The sequence below is a fragment of the Malaclemys terrapin genome, chromosome 5, assembly GCF_027887155.1.
Source record: "Malaclemys terrapin pileata isolate rMalTer1 chromosome 5, rMalTer1.hap1, whole genome shotgun sequence".
NCBI classification, from domain to species: domain Eukaryota; kingdom Metazoa; phylum Chordata; order Testudines; family Emydidae; genus Malaclemys; species Malaclemys terrapin.
In genome coordinates, this window is record NC_071509.1 from 113,952,143 (window position 1) to 113,959,077 (window position 6,935).

Below are 6,935 nucleotides of genomic sequence, written 5' to 3' on the forward strand. Positions count from 1 at the left end.
CAATTTCTTCATGAAAACAAGCCCTAGGGTTGGTGTGTGACCTTAAGTATGGTCCATGCTTTTACAAGCTTGCAGGCTAGTTAAACAGGATGAAGTTTAACAAAGACAAATGCAAAGTGCTCCACTTAGGAAGGAAAAATCAATTTCACACATACAGAATGGGAAAAGACTGTCTAGGAAGGAGTACGGCAGAAAGGGATCTAGGGGTTATAGTGGACCACAAGCTAAATATGAGTCAACAGTGTGATGCTGTTGCAAAAAAAGCAAACATGATTCTGGGATGCATTAACAGGTGTGTTGTGAGCAAGACACGAGAAGTCATTCTTCCGCTCTACTCTGCTCTGGTTAGGCCTCAGCTGGAGTATTGTGTCCAGTTCTGGGCGCCGCATTTTAAAAAAGATGTGGAGAAATTGGAAAGGGTCCAGAGAAGAGCAACAAGAATGATTAAAGGTCTTGAGAACATGACCTATGAAGGAAGGCTGAAAGAATTGGGTTTGTTTAGTTTGGAAAAGAGAAGACTGAGAGGGGACATGATAGCAGTTTTCAGGTATCTAAAAGGGTGTCATAAGGAGGAGGGAGAGAACTTGTTCACCTTAGCCTCTAAGGATAGAACCAGAAACAATGGGTTTAAACTGCAGCAAGGGAGGTCTAGATTGGACATTAGGAAAAAGTTCCTAACTGTCAGGGTGGTTAAACACTGGAACAAATTGCCTAGGGAGGTTGTGGAATCTCCGTCTCTGGAGATATTTAAGAGTAGGTTAGATAAATGTCTATTAGGGATGGTCTAGGCAGTATTTGGTCCTGCCATGCGGGCAGGGGACTGGACTCGATGACCTCTCGAGGTCCCTTCCAGTCCTAGAATCTATGAATCTATGAATCAGATAATTTGGGCTCATTTGAGATGTCAAATTGTATCCCTCCAGCAAGGGTGGTTGTGTGTGGAGGGTTAACATCCCAAACCTGTAGAGAGGCAGGATTGCACCTATACATTCCCTAGGAGGTGGGGGAGAGCAGCTTTAGTTTCTATAAGGAGTTGTTTAAGATCCCTGTCAGCACAGGCTTCTGAGGAAATGTGATGAATGAGTTCACCCCAGGAGGTACTGACCATACCCCTGCTCTGACCAGTGGTGCCCCCTTTTCAGGCTGTGCACTTTTCAGGCAACACTTCACCCAATGGCAAGGACATTGGGTGAGACTTGTTTAATAGAACTTCTCCCCAGCAGACTTGCTGCCTTTCTTGTTTGTAAATCGCATAGGAGGTGTTTGATGCAGATACACATTCAAGGAAAACGAAATTCATGGTGCCAGAGCCTGACAACATCTAGTGAATCGGAGAAAGATCCTCGAAGAGAAAGATAAAGGAACACACAACAGTCTTGTGGGAGGGCTGCAGAGCAATGGAGAGATGGAAATTTGCAAAGGCAGAGATGAAACATTATCATTGTTTGTGGGGAACGTGTGCTACCATGTTCTGACCAACATTAATAAAATGTTGTTTGGTCTTGCAGTGTAGTGGAGCCAAACAATTTTGACCATGTTCCTGAACTGTGCTACACTGCTGCCGAAGACCACGAGCTAAATCGTCAGCCCCTTAAGCAATGGTAAAAATCTCACTTTTGAGGCACGGCAAGACCAAACCATAGCTTATCTGTGTTGAAGCACCACTGTTTATTATTTGTTTATGATAGCATCTAGTATGTGGTAGGAATCTTCCAGTCAGACCTTTGCAATGTTTGCTCAATGTTCCCCATTCGGGTTGATACAGGTGTGTTTCACAGATTGCGGAGCACTCCACTGATGAGTTCTTCACTTGATTTGCTTGGGACCAGGTTGAGTGAGTAGAGTGACGAATAGATAGTTTGGACCCTGCAAGAGCCATCCATAGCCTTGATGCTTGGCTTGTAGCTCAAGAATCCCAGCTTGAAAATCGCTCCTCTAAACTCTCATTTAACAGCCAAGAACTGTGGCCTGATCTAAAAGCCTGAAAGGACGGTTTCTTTCAAACCATGAATTCTCATGAGACTAGTCACCCTGCTGCCACTGCCTCCTCCAAAAACTTTGCCCAAAAGTTGATTTGGAAACAGTGGCTAAAATGTTCAAATTGTAAATAACAAGTGACGTCAGGTGCCTAACTTTAGGCACTCATTTATTTTTTAAAAAAGAGCCTGAAATTGCAATATCATCTGTAACCAAAAACTCTGGCTCCTTTAAAATACCAAAGAGGGTAAAATACATGAGTCAGGATCAATATAAGTAAACCCAAGTCAAGAGAAATGCACTGCTAGTAGAAGGTATCGCATCTAAACTCTGATGTAGTGAATTACCTTTATAGTCGTCGTTAAACTATTGATGTTTCTCTGGCCAAAGGAAAGGAAAATGACTAGGGTGTTAACCTGTGAATACATCTGAATATTTTTTAACTATTTATGGCAGATGCACAATATTGTTATTCTGTTTAGACCTGAGTGGTTAGCCAAAATTGTGAGTCCTGTGGGTTGTTTCAATGAGGAGGGGAAACTGATGATGGAGCTGAGTTCTTTGATGCAACCCTGTTTGTTTTTAAAGGATTACAAAGTCCTGCTCAAGATAGGGGGAAATCAAGCAACAGGGGAGTTTCTTTGCCTACAGTTCTAAGCCTCTTTCAGCCAGCACTCAGTCTGAATAGCTCTCAAGGCCTTTTCTCAGGGCCATGCTCTCAGTACTTGCTTTCTGCTCCTCTTCTATGATGATGGTTCTTGCTGCTTCACTCTCACTGAGACACTGCTGTGATCTAATCAATACCCTTCCCTTGAGTTTATCGAATCACAGTGGAACCCCTCTTTGGGCTGCCTGGCTAAATCCTACTCCAGCTTTGCATGTTGCTTTGTTTTCAGTAGATGCCCTAATTTTCAGCTATCTATGCCATGATGGAGCTCAATTGCTTTTTACATTTATACTGAATGAAAGGTGGCTATTTCACCCACCGGTTTCAAAGACATCTTACCCACCCCATAACAGTATAAAGAAATAGAGCCTGACCTGAAGTTCAAATAGGGCTCTGGGATCAGGCCCATAGTGAAGTAGACATATATGTTCCCAAAACAAGTGAAAAGAAAGTGCAGAAAGCAGGCAACTTAATAACAGATGTCCTAGAACACTGCTTGAGGACAGGAATCAAACATACAGGTTTAAATATTGAAAAATTAAGAACAATTTTATAATAAAGGAAAAGTATGGCATCTGCTAAATGAAAGCTCATGTGACAGCCCCTGCGTGCAGCCTGCATGCTAACATGTTGCACAAGGTTGTCTTTTCTGGCTCTTGCAGCCTCTTTGGTGTCTTTAAATTATTTATCTTGTTAAGTCAGGAAGTACTGAGTAGTGATTGCCTGCTACCTATGGCTAGAGATAATTATCATGTCCTTCAGAGTGGCCTACAGTTGCCTGGGAATAGGGTGACCAGATGTCCTGATTTTATAGGGACAGTCTGGATTTTTGTGTCTTTTTCTTATATAGTCTCCTATTACCCCCCACCCTCTGTCCCGATTTTTCACACTTGCTGTCTGGTCACCCTACCTGGGAACTTTCATGAAGGGATCTTTTTTAAGTTTATCTAACCAGTTCATTATTTAGTCTACATTTACAAGGGGTTTTTTTGTGTGTGCTTCTGCTATGCCAGTATAGTTGAAGTTTGGTCAATCTTGTCTGGTTATTCAGACTCATTCAGTGGCTCTCATTTGATGCTCCAGTGGGAAACTGCAGTTCTCATGTCTCATGGTGAACCTGCTCAGTTACAGAATTCTATATTTTTAACCCTCATAAAGAAAGCCACTTAGTTTTTGTGGCTTTGTAACATAGCAAGCCAGTCTGTAAATGCTATCCTTGCTCATCAATGTCTTTTGATACCTTGTAAACATACTTGCATAAGTGACGTTCTACAGCAGTGAATTCCACAGGTTCCTGCTTGTGTACTCTTCATTTACAAGCTCTGGGGACTGTTTCCCATCTAAGCATTGATGTTCTGAGAGACAGAGTTGGAACTTCTTTATTTTCCCTTTCTTTCCCATGTATGGTGGTGCTGAATCACCCCAGAAGGCTTAATGAGCTAACTCCACTGCAGAAGCAAAGCCTTCAGGAGTGCATTAATGCTGCTGCTGGATAAGTAGGGGGTGGAAAATAAATATATAGTATTGGAAGCTGAAGGATGGCAGGAGCTAGTGAACATAGTTAAATAGCAGGAAAATAACATATTGCATATCATAAAGGACACCCTCCTTTACTAGTTAGCGCAGTACAGAGTAGTATGTTGATTCTGAGGATGATTTGAAACACAGTATTACCAAGTCCCTTATGAGCTTGGCATCTTTTACCGGTTATGTGGCAGTATTTTTCCAGGCATTCATGTGGAAAAAATAGGCCAGTGACACAAGAGTACTCTGTTTCCCAAGGGAAACTGTGGCCTGCTGCTGCTTGTTACTGAGATGTTAGCCTCTTTCTGTTTTTTCTTAACTTAGTTTTGATGAAAGATTTCAGCTATTAGTGCTGTCAGTCGGATATCTTCTACTGATTATAATAAATACTATGTGGACAACAGCAACACATGCAAAATATAAAGGGGACCAAGATAACAAAAAACACAGGCAGAATAATAAAGTGGAAAGTCCATGCTAATCCATAAAGAGAGAAAATATCCTACTGTTATATCTGAAACCCAGATATTCAAAGAGAAGGAGACAGTTGGGAAGCAGTAATACTGAGACGTTTGGAGTGATGGTACACAGGTGAGAAATGAATTTGCCATGCAATAAGTATTTACAGGGATATTTTCTCTGTTCAGGGTTTTAAATTGTTCTATAAGAAAGTGCAATTTCACCCTGGACAATGACCCATGTAAAAACAGGCCCTTCTATTCTGCTGTTCTGCTCAAAATCATCTCTGTTTGCCTCCTAGACAAGAGCAAGTTTTAGTTATGCAAGGATGACAGAAGCAGACACACAGCTTTGGGGGAGAGAACTGGATTCTCTTTTGGCTTGCTCCTTATCAAGATTAACTTAAATCTTGTCTACACGGGGGAAATGGACCAGCATAGCTATTCCAAAAAAACTATTTTGGTATAATTTAAGTATTCTGGAAAAACTCTCCTGCATGCACACTCTATTCTGGAATTAAAATGATTTTTTTTGGAATAATTACTTTGCTTCCGAAGTCACTTTTATTTCAGAGCAGTGTGTTCATACAGGAAAGCTATTCTGCAATAGCTATGCTAGTTAATTTCCCCACATAGAGAAGACATAAGATCCAATTGCAAGACCACCTTTGCAACCCTATTGTCTTCAAATTATTCCCTCATTTATATCAGAGGCATTTCTGTGAGGGCAATAAGGTTGCATAGACAATGACCATGGGTTTATTGGCAGTAGCACCTAGATATTATGGAGATGGACAGCCTAAGAATATGAGGTTTGGTTTACACACAATTATTTTAGTAATATACCTGTTGCAGTTAGGGGTGTGATTTTTTTCTACTGAAATAGCTAAATTGGTTTGGTACAGCCTCTAAGCCGGATGCAGCTGTACTGGTAAAAAGGTGCCTTGTAGTTTACTCCTCTTCCCAAACATGAATAGCTATATAGGTAAAGACATCTCTTATTCTATATAGTTGTCTATCTACAGTAGTGAGATTGTACTGCCTAAACGATACCAGTATAACTAAAGCAGTACAATTCTTGTGTGTACACAGCAAGTCCTATGAGAATCAAACCTTCACAGCCCCATTGGGGAAGCCCCCCTACAGTTGCTAGGAGAGGTTCTCTCTTTCCCATTGCCAGTCCAGTCACTTCAGGAAGGCTTCAGCTTTGTGCTCAAATCTGGGAAAGGCTTCTCAGTCCTACAGTGGGTATCGGAGAGGCTAAAATTATTTCAAAATCCACCCTGTGGACCACCTGTTACAAACACCTTCACCCAGATTTTACTTACTGAGATTCACAATAGATTCCAGGCAGGGCTTAAATTCTTATAGAATATTTCCCAGAGCTTCCCACGCCTGCTCCCAACATACTATTAAAACTCTAGGGCTATTGAAAATATTTTCCAGATCTTTGCTGTGTACAGCTCCGGCTGAATTTAAGCTCTGGTAGAGACTTGATTCTAAACCTTCACAGTGCCTAGTCCAAAAGGAGTGGACAAATATGTGTCAGGATGTGATGCATGATATTCCTCTTCTCTCAAAGGTGCCAGTGTATTTTATGTTACATCTAGGTAATGGGAGAGAGGTATTTTCCTTCAAGTTTTATATTCAAGATGTTAAATCTATTTATAGTTTTTCACTATGTTTCTATAATAAAACACTTTACCTTTGCTGACGATGTTAAAGTTCTGTTTACATTTTCCAGATGCCTTAGTCTTTCACCATTCAATATCAGGTAGGCACAGAAGATAAGCTCTTCTCAGAGAATCAAGAAAATGTGTTGCCTTTAAAGCAACAGCCTTCAGCAATGAATGAATAGATTGTGCCAATCCATTGATGTAGTTTCTTTTTAAACTTTGTGACAGATGTTTCAATAATATTTTTTTCAGAATATGCTGTGTGATACAATATGTTGCCACCCCTACTACAAATTATATCAGTATATGTTGATGAATATGTAGAAGTATTGTGTATTTAGCTATCACAATTAGGATAGAAATGTGACAGACTATACTCTTATATTCACCACTTTTACAAAACAGTGATAAATTTTATACAAAGTATGCCTTGTGAGGTATCATTTGAAAACTCATAATTCGCTGACCTTTATTGTCCTGGTAAAATGAGTGGCAACATTGTATGTAAATTAAGATTCTACTATATGATGTTACTAAGTCATATTCCAAACATGGGGAAGCAGCCACAAACCTGTTCCTCAGAGACAAAAGGCAAATGGACGCTGTGATGTTATTGACATGAACTGTGACCAT